This window comes from Petaurus breviceps, unplaced genomic scaffold (genome assembly GCF_028583685.1).
Source record: "Petaurus breviceps papuanus isolate PSGF00001 unplaced genomic scaffold, PetGlider_PUasm1.0 226, whole genome shotgun sequence".
NCBI classification, from domain to species: Eukaryota; Metazoa; Chordata; class Mammalia; order Diprotodontia; family Petauridae; genus Petaurus; species Petaurus breviceps.
In genome coordinates this window covers 284,051-304,049 of record NW_027185890.1, presented here as the reverse complement: position 1 = coordinate 304,049, position 19,999 = coordinate 284,051, and the positions used below count along the sequence as shown (strand labels likewise).

Genomic DNA, 19,999 nt, shown 5'->3' with positions numbered 1-19,999 from the left:
TATTGGTTAGTTTTACTGGACTTCCTTTTCTTCCTCTTTTTAAAATTGTTTTTATTGTAAGGTATGACTCTCTAGGAAGGAAAAGGGGAAAGATACAGTAGGAAACATGGTAACATGAAAACAAAAGATATAAATAAAAATTATATTTTTTTAAAAACTTGTCTAAGACCAAAAGATAATAAGCAATATGGTAAATATTGTAACCTGGGTCTTCTAACTCCAAATGCTGTATTGAGAGGTAGTTAGGTGGTTGCAGTACATGTACAGTGATGTATCTGAAGTCAAGAAGATGAGTTCAAATCCAGTTTCCAATACCTATTGTGTAATACTGGGCAAGTCACTATAACTTCTTTTTGTCTCAGTTTCCTCAACTAAAAAATGGGAGTAATAACAGCACCTACCTTGCAATGTGGATTAAATGAGATGATATTTGTAAAATACTTAGCAGAGAGCCTTGCACATAATAGGTAAACACTTATTTTCCCTTTCCTTTCCTTTCCAGGATAACACACTATTTCTCTTGCCTGAAGAGTTATATTAAAGAACAGTTAACACAAGTTTTATTTGTAAAATTAATAAATATAAGCATGAAACATTCTTTTTAGCCTTTTTTTCCTTCCCAAAAGAATGAACAAAATTCAATAAGGCCTACATAGATAAGGAATGAAACTGCTCACTTAACAGCCAAAATTACTTTTCTAAAGTGCAATCTGACCATTTCAGCTCCCCCATTACCCTTAAGATCAAATATCAACTTCTCTGTTTGCTATTTAAACTGCCCCCCATTTCCCACCACTGTGTCTTTGTACTGTCTGTCTCTCCTGCTTAGAAAGCTCGGCTCCCGGTCTCTGCCTTTCAGTTTCCCTAGCTACCTTCAAGGCAAAGCTCACAGGCCGCCTTTGGAAGAAGTCGTTATCTGGTCCACCCTCAGCCCCTTCTGCTGCTAGTGCTCTCCCTAGGAGAATAACAGTAATGATGACAATATTAATAACAGTTCATTGTAATAAAGCTTTTTAAAGAGCATCTCACCTCATCTTCCCAGCAAACCTGGGTTCTAGTATTATCCTCAGTTTATAATTGAGGAAACAGAGGCAGACAGAAGTTAACCAACTTGCCCTGGGTCACACAGCTGCTAAATTTAAACTCAGGTCTAAATATCCCAGATCATATGTAGAATCCAAGGTGGCACCAATCTATCTGCTTACCTTCCATTTACACTTACATTTATAATCTTGCATGTGCTTATAGCTGCTTTCATATGCTGTCTCCCTCATTAGTATGTAAGTTCCTTGAGGTAGAGATTGGGTTGGTTTTTTTTTAACCCTTGTATCTCCAATACTTAGCATATTACCTGACACATGATCTTAAATTAAATGCTTGTTGACTGACTAATTGACAACACAGGGAAGAAGCACCTTCAACTTCCTATCTTTTTTTTTTCTTAAACATATATCTTTGAATAAGGCAAACCCAACAACAAGTTTAAAAATACTCTGGGCAACAAAAGACAGATTTGGTAGGTGACAAGACAGAAGGTACTGGGAAGTCACAAATATACCTAAGAATCTTTCAAGTTTATATTCTCTCTGGAGGCAACAGCTATGCAAAGAAAATCCAGTTTGTGTTCCCATCTTAAATCTAGCTTTATAAAACTTGTCACAATATGCACCAAGAGAGATTAAATAAAGATTAATGGGAAAAGAAGGGTAAACTTTAAAGCACTATATAAAGGAGTTGTTTTTGCTATAATTCCAAAGAGCTAAGTAGTCATCTGCAAAACCAATCTGGTCCTTAAAAAAATCTTTTCTCATCAGACAAATTAATTAAGCATCAAATATACAGTCAAACTGTTCTCTAAAGCTAACAAAGTCCAAGTTACCAAAAAAAGAATTTCTAGAAAGACTGCTGGCTTTAAATTTAAGGGAGGAAATAATTCAAAGTTAATGTTTCACATCCATTGCTAAAGGACAGACATATCTTTTAACCCTCCCAATTTCTAAGAGAAATTTGTAAGGAGTTAAAGATTTTAAATCACTGCAAATCCTCCTATCCAAATATAAGAAAATACTATTTTTGTGTGAAAATTAAAATATCAATGTTACCACAAGACTACAGGCTACTTACAACACCTTCCCTAACACCTCCAAATAAATCTGCAAAATGGAGTATCTAAATTCAGCTTATTTGCAACATTAAGATGTACACTAATTTAATGGAGCAGTGAAATTATTCATAACAAATTAGATCTAACTATTAAGAATCATCAAGAAATCTATATTCCTTAGGGGAAAAAATATTTAATAAAATGGTCTTTTCCACATTTTTTAGGAAAGGCTGCATTATCAAATACTTTATTATAAGTTGATCGGAATTTACAGAAAAGTAAAATTATATCTTAACTGAAAACTCTAGCCCTTAACGAGGGAGAGAAAACAAGAGACTTCTCTAAAGCCAGGACACTGAATTCAGTTCTAGACATTAAAATTTTGTGTTCAAAATCAATAATTCATGAGCACAGAGCAAATGTATTGATTTGCCACTTTATTTAAAAGCATCATTTGAATGTTTTCCTTTAGCAAGTTAATGATAAACAAATTTGAAAAAAAAAAATACACACACACACAAGTATTAACCAAGTAACCAAATTAGCAACCTATCAAAATTTTTCTCTAAGGAGAAAACTCTATAAAGCATGCAGGGATGCAAGAACCACTGCAGATTTCCAAAGAAGCCCTCTATCCATTAAATATAGACTAAACAGTATGCTTTATTCAACAGCCATCTCGTTTTGCTTCTGGCATTAAAATAGATAAGAGGCACCATGAAAGTAAGATTTCAGTGAGCATTCTGCCTTGTTCTATAGGAGGCACAAGATCTCAGTCTTGGCATACCAAGGAGTTAGCAGGGTTTTCCCCAAATACCAGGATCCTGGAAAGATGAAAGAGTTTCCTTTGAAAAACTCTCTAGCTTTTCACCTCTGCAAAGCCTGTTTTCCAATATACTGTCTGCCATGGAAGTCTGAATGTTTTAATCACACCCCTCGCCTCTTCATCATTTGTCAATTATACAAACTAACAATAGGAAAAAAACATTTTAAAAATAGGCCTCAACTTGTCCAGGATATGATCTACTCTAACTACTGAAAACTGCTGTAGGAGAAAATAATATTTAATGCACCTCTTGATACATTCATTCAAGAGGATACACACCAAGTAAAATATGAAATAACCCACCCGCCACATGGGCATTCCCCTACTTTCAGTTTTATAACACTACAGACTGAAAGGAACCCCAAAGTGCGGTCTGGGTTCTATTTATTTATTTTTTTAAACCCTCATGTTTCTCGCTTTCTGATCAGCAACCAGTGGCTCCTACGTAGCATAGTAGCTACGACCCCCAAATTTGAAGGAGAGATGATCAAAGGAGCTCTGGCCAGACTTGGAAAAACATTTCCACTGAGAATGGACATACTGCCTGTCAAAAGGTTATTCCCACTGCGTTGAAGCAACAGCTCACGTTACTCCAGTGTAACAACATGAAAGTGGCCATAGTCTTCCACATACATGTTTTTCTTTCCAAAAAGGGCAAATGGGAGACAGCAACCTGAACAGAACATCCTTCTTATCACTGGCAGGGAGGGCTAGTGTGGGGTGGGGCAGAGAAAGCATCTTCCTAATCAATATAGCTCTGAAAAATTAAGCCACTGTTTAATTTTCCTTTTTTTTTCCTTTTCATTGAGAAACAGCTCTCATTAAGTAGACTTTTATTTTTTCTTTAACTTAAAAAAAATCTCAGAAATCACAAGCTATATTTTGTGGAAGAGAAAATAACTTTAGAGGCGTAAATTTTCATGTCAATGACAGGAAGGCTTTGGTGAACCATTACCATAAATCTGACAAACGCTAATTTGATGGGTGGCTGTATCTGTCTGCTGCAAGGCCAGTCTAGACAGTCTATTGAGAAATCCTAAAACACAACTGTTTGTTCCCTGTAACACCATCTGGATATGGCAGTAAGAGCCGACCCAGCGCCATTCACACATGGATCAAAGCACATGCTAATGCCATCATGAAGTCATACACATAAAAAATTCAATCTGAGAACTCTAAGCAATTTTCCTAAGTCTTCAGTGAAGAAACCCCAGACTTAGCCCGACTCAAGCTAAGTGCATGAAGAGGGGGGAGAAGGGGGAGGGGAGGAAGGAACAGAATATTTAATGAGCTTGGCCTTCCAGAGGAATGTTAGGCCACCCATTGTATTGGAAAAGGCTCATGTCACACTTCAGTCATGGCACCCATCAGGGTGCCCCTTTACAAAAATTGATCTGAGGACCTTTGTAATTACCTGTTTCAGACAGGGGAAAAATAGTCCCCAGACACAGAAGAAGAGATCCCAAGGTGTAAATCTTACATTTTATTATATTGGTTGGAGCTGGTAGAAATTTTAATATTGCACACAATATTAAAAACTCTTATTAAACTGCACTGTGGTGTTAGATCAAAGGAGGGCTTCCTATTGAACTCCTCAAAATATTACAAACATAAGAAAGAGTAAGTCTGGCTGCACATAAAACATTGTGCAAAGGAACAAAGCCAGTTTTTCCATCTTCATGCTATAGCCTAATTCTTATTTCAGGGAAACATTACTTAGGAAATTTCTGTGACATGGCTAATGTGAAAATTTTTGCTTTCCCCATTTTGCTTTCCCCCAAAATGTTTAACACATCATGAATTGTTGGTTGCTCCTAAATTAACTTTGCCAGTAAATTTTCAAGAAAAATCTTATTTGTAAAACTTTTTTAAACAATATTTCAAAATCATAGTAGTATAAGTTCAAATGCAAAGTCTATTAGGATAGTTTAATGCTACATACTTTATGATAAAAACTTCCTAAAGGGATAGGAAGGCCTTATTAATAATCAGAGTGAGACTGCACAGCCCATTCATATTGTCACCAGTCTTTTACAATTCAGTTTAAGTATATATTTTGTACTCTATTTTGCTTTATTTGTTTGTGTTGTGCACAGATTCATGCAGTATATAAACGGATCCATTCATATGGATGACTAAAATTTTCCTATGAATTAATTGTTTCTTCTTATTCACTAGTCTTTGTTTGCTGGCTTTTGTCTGGGACAGTAAAAGGCATTTCGGTTTTTCATCTGCTTCAGCACAAACTGCATGCAAGTTTCCAATAGTTGAGTTTATGATGCAGAATCCAAGATTTACAAACTAACTAATTTCAAGATGAGATATCCAAATCACCTGCTGCAAAATTAATTTTTAGATGGGAAAGCATCATACCAAGGAGGAAAAGAAGAGAGAATAGCAAGACCCAGTCCAGAGATCATTTTATAAGAAGTAATTCATGACAAAATTTAGTTATTGCATTTTGTAGCCTAAACAAGAAATTTTGAGTTTACAAGATGGGTTAGGACTGTTGATTTACCCAGATGTCCTCAAAATAAATGAGAACTTAAACAAAACCTTTATAATGATTTGCTATTTCTACAAATGCTTGCTAAGACTCTGAAGGGCTGTCTGAAGTGAAGTAGCTACAATCACCTAAATTCCTGTTTTACAAATGTTTTGATACTAAAAAGTCATGCTAAGTCTATTTTCAGTTGCACTGTTGTTCAGAAATTTTTTAAAAAAGAAAAAGTGAGGTCCATTCAACTTTCCACATTTATATATGTAACGTCCTTAATAATACAAGTTTGTATGAGTGTTTCTCCCCAATGTTTCATAAATATAATATGCTTCCTGTAGCAATAAAATATAAACAGTATTTTTATGACATGCTAATTTTGTACCTCATCCTAAATGAAAACATATATATAATACATAAATATACATATATAAAATATGTACATATACACATCTTTATATAATCTAATAAGAATAATGATTGTTCAAGAACCTCTGCACAATAGATAATTACATGATTAAGAGACTTAATCTCTATTGTTCTACAATCCAGGAGTGACATTTTACATTAGACAATGACCTAAAGCAAAACTACCTTGGAGACTTCTTTCTTGTACTACAGGTTTCCTAAGGGACATGGAAAAAGCTCATAGAAGAAGGCACCTCCCTTAAGCAGAGCTAATTTTATTACCAGCACTTTCTAACAGGTCAAAACTATGGAGAATTGGTGAATCTTGAGATAAAACTTTGGGATAAAGTACCTAAGATGCTTAAGCAGAGTGGGACATAATTCTTGCAACACATACACAAAGAAATGTACGTGCAAACAAACACACACACAACTCTCAGAGGATGCTTCAAAGGCTCCTGGACCATCATAGTGACCAGATGTTACAGAGATACCAGTACTGCATAGCACCAAGGAGAGGAAATATTGAGGTAAAGAATGAAGAATGATAATCAGGAACTCTAAACATTTCTTGAAGCTTCACTGATGGTTTATATAGAAAGAGTTAAAAAAAAAATCCATTTATTATTCACCAGGCAGATTTCGGTCATCATATTGCATTAGAATAAAATATAACTAATGGAGCAGGCATTGCATTTGCACTTCCTTAATGGCTTAATTCCTGTTGCCTATTAACAGTGGGCTTCTATTAAAGAAAAGCTTTAATTCTGCTGCATGTTGGGGGTGGGGGAGAAGCACCCAAACATGGTTGAATCTGGCTAATCAAGCATTTTCTAAAGCAGACAGACAGTCATGGGGTGGAATGTTACTCTGCATTTAAAACTGACAGTGCCTGTGATACTGTAATGGAACAGGACTGCCATCTACTGACAACTCTTCACTAGTATAATAGTTTTTTAAGAGCAGCCCTCATATTGGCTAAACCCAAAATATCTTGAGTTACCCGATAAGTCCTTAAGATGTATGTTTTGATAGATATTTTGCAAAGAGATGTACAGAAACAGTGTACCTAATCCCTTCCAATTCACAGTTTTACATAAAAAATGATAATTTCTCAAATCCCTCCTATAATCAAAGAGTAAGAAAAATAAATATTTTGGTTTGGATTTTTAAAAAAATTTAAATAAAAATGTTCAAATGGAAATTTCCCAGCAATTAATGACCAGATAGGAAAAGGGCCTTAATGTCAGCTTTATTCAAGCTCTCACAAACAAAAATTAATGGTTAAAAGCTCTCTTCAGTTATTCAGTATTCCTTAAACAGAATCAAATAGAAAATATCTTTTATGTAAACTAGCATCAGATGTCATGGGCATATGTATATTTGTGTCAATCATAAACACTTTCCAAATTGCCACTTAGGGATCACTTTGGATCACCCAGGGTCCAAGTGAGGATCTAGGATCTTTGTGTTAAAACACAAAAATCCACAGGGATTGGATATGGAGGGGGTAGGGGGAAGTTGTGTTTGACAGAGAAAACCTGAATTTGACTAAACTTAACTGAAAATCCATGCACTTCAGACAAGAATGGAAAAGGAATGCTATGTGGGAAGAGCCCAGGTCAACCATTTGGGACATTTAGTGAGATGCCTAATATGCATGTATGCTTAAAGGAATTCATCTGGTTGCTTGTTTGTTTTTATAAATTTTGAAAGAAGTGGTCACTTAAGGAAAATGTTGAGAAGAGATGCACAAAAGCATCCAAAATGGTAGAACAAAGTAAATGAATATGATAACTAGAATTCTGTCAGTCTATGTGAAGGTTCAACCTTCCTTTAAGTTAAGAAATATGAAATTAAATACTACAAACTTCTGTTATTCTTCAGGGTAAATTGCTACAAGAGGTGTTTTAAAAGAAAGTAGCCTAAACCCACAGATTACAGAAACAAAACATGCAAATGACAGATTTTTAAAGGGATTTAGTCTCCCCCAGGATAGCCCATTTAGACTACATAATTGCAGAACTCTAAAGAACCACAAAATAAACTGAAAACCCCAGACATCAAGAGATCCACTTATTAATTAAAAGCAGCTCTCATGCACTATTAAAATAAGGTTGGCCATGCATACTTTATTGCTGTCACAGTCTAAGATGAGGCAGCATTCAGAACACATAAAAGTAAAGTTGAATAGTCCTCTACATAGGGAAGAGAGTTAAGTCATGTCTGCTTGCACAAAATTGTTTTGCAAAGCAGCTATGTATAGAGAATCAGAAGGGGGAAAAAAGGCTTAAAATGCATGGAATCTTAAGTCTCAAATCCAGTGCCTCTCTTTAGTAGCCATCTAGAGAAGGAGTTGTAAGATGCACCCTTATATGACATGGGGAAGGGTTATCTAGGGACATTTTATATGAGGTACCTTATTTTTACAAATTTTAAACTCTTAACCAGCACCACCCCCGTTTTGCTTGAAGTTCCTTGAAGATAGGCATTAGGTACATAGCAAAAAATAACAAGTAATTGTCATAAGAAGTTTCAAAAATCACTTGTGACTGGAAGAGGAAATTCAGTAAATTTTGGCTGCTTCTTTCAAGCCACAGAGGTGAGTATACATGGCAGAATAAGAAACAGAAGAATTTAGTCCATCTAGATTTGATACTGATCCCATGAAACAGGACTGGGTATGCTTCAAGTGGGTAAACGGCCTTTCCTAAACGAGTATTACAGAATAACTAAAAATGATTTGCTTCATTTAAGAAAATATTAGAAAAGTATGTGATATATTATTTTTTTAAAAAGATATCACCTTATTTTATAGGGTACAAATAACCATGTAACTACTTCAATTATGTAGTAACTGCCATATAATTATGGTACATAGTTATTTATGTCTCAGATTATATGGCAATAAAACCAAGTTACCTGTTACCATACGTAGTAATTTGTGGTTGGTAGAAAAATAATTTACTATAAAAGTTTAAGATGCCCATGTATTTGATCCATGCTCAGAAATTAATATAACTTTTGAATATGATTTCCTTTTGCTCTAGATGTTTTGGCTAGGGACAACTCTTTAGGTTAAACTAAAGGAAGAAAATGAAAAGGGTTTCCTAAAGGAGCTCCTTGGCTTCCTAAAATCAACCCATTATCCACTGATTTTGGCTCCTGTACTTTATTTTGATCTTTTAAACATAAAACTGCCACTGAGGTTTTTGCATTGCTTCTCATTTTCCTGGTATGTTATCTAGAAATTAGGTTACCCCAATATATTTTCCTCTTTTGAATTTTAATACTAACACACAGCACCACCCCATTTTTCAATGTGCTATGGATCTTAAGCCAAAGCAATACAGGTCCTAGAGCTGGTCAGTAATAATAGGTCGCTCCCTGTTTGTTTACATAAAAAAGCTGGGTCTTCCAATAAAGAGATAGGAGGACATCTGAATGCATATCATAAAACATTTAATACCCCTATTCTATTTAGTTTGATGGATAGTAAATAGCCCACCCCTTGCCTCAATAGCTTACCATTATGTTCCCTGAAAAATATACTGATGCAAGTCCCAGTCTTAAGACCCCTCTGTCCCAAGATTAACAGCCAGAGGTCAAGTGGACTTTTATTCTTAATTTTGAATCCAGGCCCAGGGCTTGGGGCAGTACAAATCATCGAAACATCTGACATTCACCCCATAAAAGTCTAATATATTTCCCCAAATTACTTCAACATACAAAAGGAAAAAAAAATAGCAGACATTTTATCTGTGATCTGCATCAAAGTATAGGCATTAAGGAAAATTTAGTCTTCACTTAATTTTCTGTTCTGTAATTGTAAGATTCAGAATATTCATCTCAACAGTTGTGATACATTATGTTTAGGTCATGAGAATAAAGTTATGAAAATGAAATTATTTTATGATGACTTTGTTTTAATGGAGGTTGTACACATGGGCTTTCCTGGGAAGCGATCCAGGCAAACTGTATCCAAGTCCAGAAAGGAGGGGAAATTTACCTTGATGCAACATACTTGAAAAGTATGATGATTTGTCATTTTAAATGAAACACAAAGATTCAATCCAAGCCCAGGCAAAAGAACATTCTTTGTCTCCCCTCATTTGAGGGATTTCTGAGGATGTTGGCTAATTTTTATTTTTAGGTAATCTTACAAGTGAGAAACCATTCAAGAGCTAGCTGTGTACATACACCCGTTTCCTCATCAGTAAAATGAGAGGGATCAACTATCAGGGGTGAGGAACCTGCAGCCTGGAGGCCATATGTGGCCTTCTAGGTCCTTGGGTGCAGTCTTTTGACTAAGTCCAGGTTTTACAGAACAAATCCTTTTATTAAGGGGATTTGTTCTGTCAAGATTGGATTCAATCAAAGGGCACTTGAGGACCTAGAGGGCCACATGTGGCCTGCAGGTTCCCCACCCGTGGGATGATCTTTGACAATAAGATGCTATGTTAAGTAGACATTCATAGTAAAAGGAAAATTAATAATTATCTAGTTCAAGAAAAGTGCAGCTCAGAGAATCCCAGTCTGCTTACACACTGTATCTCACAGAAATAACAAAATTTTCTTTAAAAAACAGAAATAACAAAAATTAAAAAGATTTAAAGAAAATTAACAGAAAATAAGAATAAAGTTCTTAGCACTCACACACAGTTTTAAAAGAGCCACAAAAGATTAGAAAATCCATTTTTAGATTATTTTACCCAAAAGAAAAAAGAATTAGTTAAAAAACCTGGAACAATTTTGAACAATAGAAAACAAAGGGAAGGGTTTAAGGGACTTGGGGGATACTCCTCTGAGCCAAACAGGCAGAAACAAAATAAATTAAGAAACAAACCTTAAATATGAGAGGATGGGAAAGTTAAAATGAGCCAGGTTGAATGGAAAGAAGGCAAATACAGCAAGGACAACTTAAACAATGAATTAATTCTTTAATTCCAACAGTTCTTGTATTTTCATAATCAAGAATTTGAGATGTCATTTCAAGTAACCAACCAACGTTGATTGCCTACTATGAGCAAGGCCCTAGGAATACAAAAACAAAACAGTGTCTGCCCTCATTCTAACGTGAGGAAGGAAGGGCAGGGAACATGAACATACATGGGCACATATGAAACAGACACAAGGTAACCTTGAAGGAAAGACACCAGCAGCTTTTGGAAAAGTAAGCTCCTTATGGGCAAGGGTTGTCTTTCTTTTATTTGTACTGGTATCCTCAGGGTTAGCATAGTGCCTTGACACACAGTAGGAGCTTAATAAATGTTTACTTACTAAGTGACCAAGAAAGACCTCCTACTGAAGACAGTTTCAGATCTAATCTCTTGAGGGGACTTGAAAGAAATAAGGACTCCTCCTATGAGGTGGAGGTAAGGAGGAAGTGGATTCCAGTTGTGTGGACCAGTTGGTACAAGAAAACAAGAAAATAATAGGAAGGCTGATTTGTCTGGACCATCGAAAATGTGGAAGGTAGTCATTTGTCCTAAGGCTGGGAAGGGGCCAAGTTGTGAAATTGTAAATGCCAAATCAGGGAATTAGGTGGCATGGTGGATAGAGTGCCTTAGCTGGAGTCAGGAAGACTCATCTTCCTGAGCTCAAATCTATCCTCAGACACTTCCTAGCTGTACAACTTTAGGCAAATGACTTCACCCTGTTTGCCTTCCTCATCTTTAAAATGAGCTGGAGAAGGAAACGACATACCACTCCACTATCTCTGCCAAGAAAACCCCAAATGGAGTCACAAAGAGTCAGACATAACTTTAAAAATAAATTGCCAAACAGGGGCATTTATGTTTGGTCCTGAAGGAAACCACTGAAATTTATTGAATAAGGAGGTGATGTGGTCCAGCATGAATAAAGAAAATCATTTTGGGAGATGTGTCAAGAATGTAGTGGATATAGGAGAGAATTGTGGTAGGATGACCAAATTGGCAGATCACTGTAACAAGCCAGAAGAGAGATGATCAAACAAGTCACTTACTCTAAGCCTCAGTTTCCTCACTTGGAAAAAAAAGGGGGGGATAATAGTTGTACTACTGACCTCACAAGTTTATTGTGAAGATCAAATGAAATAATACTATATCTAAAGTTCTTTCCAAGACTTAAATCTGTGTCGGTAGAATCATCATTATTCTATGTTATATAAAAAGCTTCACAGAAATGTTCCTCAAGAGCTTATGATCTCAGCATTTAACATCACTGCACTACACAAATAGATATAAGACCATGAAATAACCCAACAAAGTGTTACCCACTAATGAGAATTTTGTTGTGAATCATTCCCCGATGACTTCCAATAAGAAAACTGCCTACACACTAGCATCTGTAACTTAAAGCCTTAGATAATTGCCTGAGTCTCTGAGAGGTTACTTGCCAAAAGATAAAAAGTCGATTTGTGTCAGGAACAAGGACTTGAACCCAGGTCTTTCAGATTCAAAAGCTTGCTCTCTCCCCACTACATGATGATATATCCTTTACAGCTAATGGATTTCATCTTGTTCTGGTTATCACAGAGTTAACCACATTTTGCTGATAAAATGAATGTTCAGTGGTACCTGGTACCCAGTTGACACCTCCTTGCTTATGAAGTTAATATCTGAACTTGGACCTGATCTTTGATAGGGAGGCTGGAAAGCAAGGAGAAATGAGTACTAGGAGTGAAAACAGAAGAGAATGGGCTTGATTAAGTACAAAAATCCAGGGTTACAAGGTGGAGAAAAAGAGGCCTGCCTATGAACAGAGACTCTATCTTATTCCTCCTCCCCAACCCTATCTCCTTCCCCCCAAGAACCTGGAATCATAAAGTGTGGGTTCAAGTCCTGACTCTGACACTCAATAATTTAATTATGTATTAGCTAGGTAAGTCACTGTACCTCTGAGCAGAAGTTTGAACATCTGCAAAATGGGAAAAAAAATAACATTTCTACTACCTATCTCATAGGCTTAATATTAAGGAAACAATTCTGAAACTGATATATAATGTGAGCTACTATGAGTCATCTATACACAGGGGATATAGAACAGATTCAGATATACAACTACATCTATGTAAATCTATAGATATAGATATACAAGGATAGAGAATATAGAATTCAAGGAAAGGGTTAAAGAGGGAAAATGGAATTTCATCTCAGCCAAGAAATTTTCTTCTATTTATTTACTTTTAGTTTACAACTTTCAGTTCCACAATCCCTTGAGTTCTAAATATTCTCCCCTTGCCTCTCCTCCACAATCCCTCCCCCATGGTGGCACAAAATCCAATATAGGTTCTACAAATACCTTCACATTAAACATTAAATTGTAAAGAAAAATTATAACCAATGGAGTGAACGAGAAAGAAGGAATGAAACAAAGCAAAAAAGAGAGAGAGCAAATAGTTTCAGACAAGAAATTTTCTACTTCCAGTTGCTAACACCTACAATTCCTCACTCTTTTAAAAGGGGGGGGGGAGAACACATGGAAAGAAGGGGGAAGAACCCCAAAATAAACCTGCCAGGTGCCCCTTAACCCTAGGCTCTTTAATAGAATGAGTGATTTACACTAAACTGCTCTACTTCCTCATACTTGGTTAATTCTCAGACTCATAAACGCTGATTGGTCTCTACATCACTCCACAGAAACTACCCATTCCAAGGTCACCAATGACCTCTTTATTGCCAAAGCTCACCTTCCTCGACCATCTGACAGCATTAGCTGCCATAAGCTTATGACAAACCATTCTCTGCTGCTCTTCTGTTTGACATTTTCTCTCATTCTTTCACAGAGTCCATACTCCATACTCCAACTGCCTAAACATATCACCCAAAACTCAGTCTTCAGTTCCCTTATCTTTTGATACTCTTTCCTTTGGCAAAACTGCCAGAGCTTTACTAATAATAATTTACCTAACCAAATTGTTGCAATTCTACTTATTCAGCCCACTCCCTTTCAGACGCATCGCTAACTATTTCATTCAGTCTGTTGGACCCATCCCTTCACTAACCATGTCGCATAGCTAGCATATTCAGGCTTCCTTCTTTTAACTCTGTCAGGTAGAAGCTGCCTAGCTAGGCAAAAGTTCCTTTTTCCGATTACCTTTCCCCCTAGTTACCTCTAATCACTTTAGCCTTCTCTTCCCAGTTCCTATTTTCCTTGATCAGCCCTATCTACTAGGCCTTCTCTAATCCTTCTCTATTGTTAATAAACACTCCTACATCTTCAAAGACTTCTCTTGGTACTATATGAAAGCTGACTCTTCAGTGAAGACACCACATTCCCTCCTATTGCCTAAAATATTGGCTGCTCCCTCTGCTCCAAAGGTCAGTAAGAAAAACCTACTTACTCTTTGCTCCTTATTGCCACATCCAGATCCTCACTCTGCTGAGAAAAATTCAACAGATTTCCTTCTTCAGCAATTATTTCATTCAATTATATTACCTTTTCTGTATCTTCCTGTCATCTGACATTTAAATCATTTGCCTACTTTCTTCAAATACTCTACCACCTGGATCAATCTCCCTCTCTACTCAACCATTGCCACTAATAGGTTTAATATTAATTGTGACAACCCTTCTAATAGTCTGTCCTCTCAGTTCATCATGCTACTCAACTCTCATGACTTCCATCTTGGACACCCATTACATCTTAAATCCTTGCCCTAAAGTATTATACTGTTGACATCTTGAACTCTTAAATTTTCTTTTATTATAATAAGCTCCTGTCTTTCCATTGCATTTATTTCCTAAATCTTTTCAGACCCCTTCCCTCTTTCTCATCTTATTCCAGTCACTTCTGGTCATTTATAATGCAATCCCCCAGAGCAGTCCCCTTGTTTCCTTTTTGAAGACACCCAAATACTTAAAAATGGCCACTAGGTGGTGCCATCTTCCTGAGTTAAAATCTAGCCTCATGCAAGACTGGGCAAGTCACTTGACACTGATTGCCTCAGTCTATTTATCTGTAAAATGAGTAGAGAAGAAAATAGCAAATCACTCCAGCATCTTTGCCAAGAAAATTCCAAATGGGGTCATGATGAGTTGGATATGACTGAAATCAACTGAAAACAATAAATTGTTAGGAAGATTTTCCTCATATTCAACTAAAGTAGGCCTCTCAGCAAAGATCACACAATCACTCTTAGTTCTGCCCTCTGGGGAAAAGCAGAACAAATCCAATCCCTCTTCCAAAAGACAGCCCTTCAAACACTTTAATTACCATGTCTAGACTAAAATTTCCATACTTCAAGCTAAATCTCCCCAGTTCCCTCAAATGACCCTAATATGGGAGGATCTCCAGGTACTTTCATTCCTGGGCACTCCTAGATACTTTCCAGTTTCCAATATGGTGCCAGAAACTGAATATAATATTCCTGATAAGGTCGTACTAGAAGAGAGTACAGCAAGACTATCCTTTCCCCTCTTGTAGATAGACTTCTCTTCCCAAGGAGCACATAGCTTCTTTGGCTGTTATAACATTAAGAAGGGTTATATCAACTCACATTTCCCCCTTCTTGTATTTGTAAAGTCAATTTCTTCTATCTGACACATCAGACTACATTTAATTCTGTTAAATTACATCTTTGATCTATTTTGGCTTAGCATTTTAACCTGCAAGGATCTTCCCATATCTGGACACACTTATAGACCACGTTACCACCTATCATTCTCAGGTTTGAGTCATCTGTAAATGGGACAAGCATGCCATTGCTAAAAGTGATCAATGGCATAAAGTCAAGGACACAGACCCCTGGGCTACTCTACAACAGACCCTTTCCACCTCCCAGGTCATCACTTTCAAGGAATGTTACAGAAATTCAATCACTGCCAAATCTACTTAATGCTATTATCCTCTAGCCTACATCTCTTCATCTTGTTCATATATTATTCCACTGTTTTCTTCTATCCCTCCAATATTTCTTCAGGTTTTTTTAAAATGTTTACCTTTCCAGAGTTCTCTTCTAGTCATGAGTCTCCTCCAGAGACAATCTAGTCAAATTTGTTTATTTGCATTACAGTCTCTGACTCACTTCCTTTGTTATCCATTCTTTGTGAATCCGTCTATAACCAAGTTAGGCTATGGACCTGAGGAGGCTAAGGTCCTTTCTGGAATTTTACCTCCTGTGAATTAGTGTGTCTATTGTTCCTGCTCTTTCTATGCTGTAAACGCTTACTATGACAATTCAGTTAATTCGTATATATGTGTGTGTCTATGTATATATGTATGTATACACACACACACTCATTTTTCTCTCTCCCCCTACCCTCCACCTTCATTTTTAATTTAAAGCTCCTTTGTTTATTTTGCAAGAGTCCAGCCCTGGTTGTTCACAAGATTGTTTGTAAGGATCAAATGAGAACATATGTTAAGTACCTTGTAAACTTTTAAGTGCTACATAAATGTTGAGATTTTTTTATTGTTGCTGTCATTATCACTGTTATTACTGACAATCCTGTACCACTAACCTCTTATTTTCAGGATGTAATTAATGGCTTAGAAACTCAAAATGCCATTTGGAAAGAATCAAGAAACAATTATTATATCCATACTATGTGCCAGACCAGACACAGTGCTAAGCACTAGGTATACAAAAAGAGGCAAAAAACAATCCCTATCCTCAAGGAGTTTACATTCTAATGGAGGAGACAACATGCATCAATAAAGACCATGCTCTCTACCAGCCGTTTACTTTTCAGATCTTCCTCTTTGGAAGCCCTTGCCTTCAATGAATAGCACTAAAGTAAATATCACCTGCTCCCTCTAATTTTTCATTTTCTAACTCAAGATTTCGTAATCTTTAAGAATTCTTCCCATATTCTTTCTGATAGTATCAGTCATCCTCACATTAATCACTAGAATTATGTCAGATTTGACAAATTTTTTAAAGATTCTCTTGTCATTTTCTGGCTATATGCTTCATGACAACAGAACTTCTCTGAACAAGTTAAGCTGTTTGTGTTTAATTAACTTAATATGACAATAAATGTTGTTGAAACAACCAAGTATAGATATCAACAAGTTTAAAATAAGAGTCTGGAGATCTAGAGGAAGACACTAGGCATAGACAGACACAGATTTAGATGTCATTTATTTATTCCAATTCAGACCCTCTCCCCCCACCCCACCCCCAATGATTGCAAAAGACTACTCTAATAGATTCCTATATGATGTGCCTGACCTTAGCCTCCAACACACATGGGCAAAAAATAATCTTCCATAGGCATAAGTATGACTGTGTCACCCTTAAACAAAACAAAACGGCTACTGCCCAATGGATAAACTACAAACTCGTCAGCCTGCAACTTAATATGTTCTACAATCTGGCTCCATTTTTCCTTTACACACCTATTTCAAAATGTTCCTCTTTCTGTACTGTTTCTGCCCAAACTGGATTACTAGGTGTTCCCTAATCAATTCCCTCAATATTATATATACACATGTAAGTTATCCATCCCCTATCCCTGGAACATATGGAAAATATCCTCTCCACTCTTCTACTCTGACACTTCTCTGCCTTTGAGGATTTGTCCCAGGGCCACCACCATCTCCAAAACTTTTTCTGATCCCAACCCAAAGTGTTCTCTTCCTCCTCAAGTTTACTTATGCCATTTGGCCTTAGGTATGGACCTTTACTTTTCCCCTAATTCACCCTAACTAGCATCATACTTATTTGTGTAAATACGATAATCATGCTTGCTCTCTCCTCCCCCCAACTGGATTCCAAACTCCTTAAGGGCGAAGACCATGCTGTCCTCATTTTGATATCCTCAGGCCCTAACATGATGCATTACACTGAGCAAGCCCTTAATAAAAGTTTGATTAATTGACTCCTATCAGAGAGTGTTGTGTATTAAACAGAGGGCAGAAGTTCAGAGTCACAGGCTAGACCAGAGCACAGCAGCTTGGAAGGCAAATTCTATCTCCAAAGAAGAGTGGAAAGATAGTAAGTACAGATTTGTGGCTTAGCATGAAAGAGTTTGTCTCTAGAGAATGTGGTTCCTCCATCAAACATAGGTTATGTTTTCAGAATTCTTTTGTTCCTTCCAGCTGAAGTTTACAGAAAGTAAAAATTATTTTTCCTCCTCCCAAACGAACTCCTTTGTTTGCGCCAATGCTTGGATGTCACAGCTGGCCTCACTATTTGCTAACATCCTGATGTTTCTCTAGGCTCACTTGTTTATCCTCAAAAAACAGCTAGGAAACCTGTGTTATTTGTATATCCTGACCTGGAGGAGTATTTCTTCACAGATTTTGTAATTACATGAGTTGAGGAAAATGATCAATTTAAATTTCCTTCTTCAAATACAACTTTCTAAACTAAAGGAATATATCATTCCCAACTATTTGCTAAGCACTCCTACCTTGTTTTAACTGAACTAGCTCATTAAACTATTTAACAGTCCAAGAGGGTTAGAACGGATCTTAGAATGATCTAGACTAACTTCTATAGTTACTAATTTTCCTAATAAGTCTATTGTCTATTATATGGTGATACCCACAAGAATGATTTAAAATAAAGGAACCTAGGGGAGGGCAAAAGTCAAGTCGCCTAAGGAATGCTCATTCAAAATTCTTGGCAAAAACTTGAAGTTGGTTTAAAAGAATGGAGAATTTTAATCCATAAAATCTCCACAAAATTTAACCATCTGAAAAAAAAAAAAATATATATATATATAGTCATAGATAGGACACTTCTACAAAGGCTACAAGACTATATGTTTTGTTTTGCTTTAATATATATTCCTTTCAGCTGGAGGTTTTCCTCTGAGGTTCACATATAATAAAATTAAGCTCCCTCGCATATTTATATAATTGCATCCTATAAAAAATCACCAAATTTTTTTTCCAAAATATTGCTTCTTCAAGTTTATAGCAGAATAGATTTTACTACTAAGTACTTACAGATATTTGACAATTCCAAACCCTGTCATTTATAATGGACGTGCAGAAATGTCTTGATTTTGTCCATATCTCATTCTCACAATCATCTATACAACAGTTTGCTTATGCTATGAATTATGAACAGCACATATACATATATGTGTATATACACTACCTATTAGATCATTTGATCCTGCACTGGTAGAAGGAGCTTCCTTGTCCAGGAAGCCACCCTCGAGAAATGAAATCACAGACCTAATTCCCATCTCTGCCCTCTCCTTAACTCACAAGATTTTTAGGAGATAAGTTTGGAGAATTTAGGGATTTCCCCCCCTAAGTCTGTGATTTAATTATTGTAAAGAATCCCAGTGGAAGAACTTCCCTAAGAATGCATATCTCTACTTTCTTTGTATTTTAGGGCCTTAGAGTTGCCTGGGGCCCAGAGAAGTAACATGATTTACTTAGCATCACACAGAGGCAAGACTGGACCCCACCAGGACTTCCAAACCAGAAGCAAGGTCTCTTTCCACTCTCCCATGTTATCTCTCCTGGGGTAGCTACCATAGGTATTAATTATACATATGAGGAAACTGAGGCTCAGAGAGGGTAAAATGGCCTGCCAGTAGTAACACAGTAATTAAGTGTCGGACAAGGAATCCCAACTCAAGTCTTTCTTAACTGCAAGTCCAGCAGTCTTCTTTCTACTATAAAAAACATTCCATTTAATAAATTTCTGAAACCAAGGAAAAAAATTTATCAGACATCATCCCCACTTTTAAGTGTTTTAAGAACTCTTCAGTCAAGAGGTGATTTTCCTTATTGTAAAAACTCCTTTGATGAACCATTCGATTTAGAAACAGGAAAGTCACAGTATAACTTTAAACACCAAACATGCAAACCCTAAAAATAACTTGCCCAAGGTTATGTTTGTTACTCGGAAAGGAATTCCAAAGCATTTGTGGGTAGCTTGTTCTCTCTTATGATTAAGGAGTGCATCTGCCGCTCATTAAACTCATTTAGAATGCAAGGATCAGTCTTGCCTGCCTGGTTAGTAAAAGTCACAAATGGTTCCTATCCCCAGTTGTGCTTGAAAGTCCTTTCCTATGTGGATACCACCAGGATAATACACACCTTTGGCCTAGACTACAATGATGATGAATTTCCTTCAAAAATAATCCCCAGGTTATAATAGGTACCAGCTGTGTCACTTTAACATCCCCAATTATCAAGGGATCTGGAGAAGTATTTTTGATTTATTCCAAACTATACTATTCTTTAGTGGCTAAAAAAAATCAGTGTAAAG

At 36.5% G+C, this 19,999-nt stretch overlaps 1 protein-coding gene across 10 annotated transcripts in view; it reads right to left on the bottom strand.

Annotated features, from left to right (window-relative positions):
• ARL15 (ARF like GTPase 15) overlaps window positions 1-19,999 on the bottom strand; it is a 513,713-nt gene that overhangs the window by 394,205 nt on the left and 99,509 nt on the right. The window lies entirely within an intron of this gene.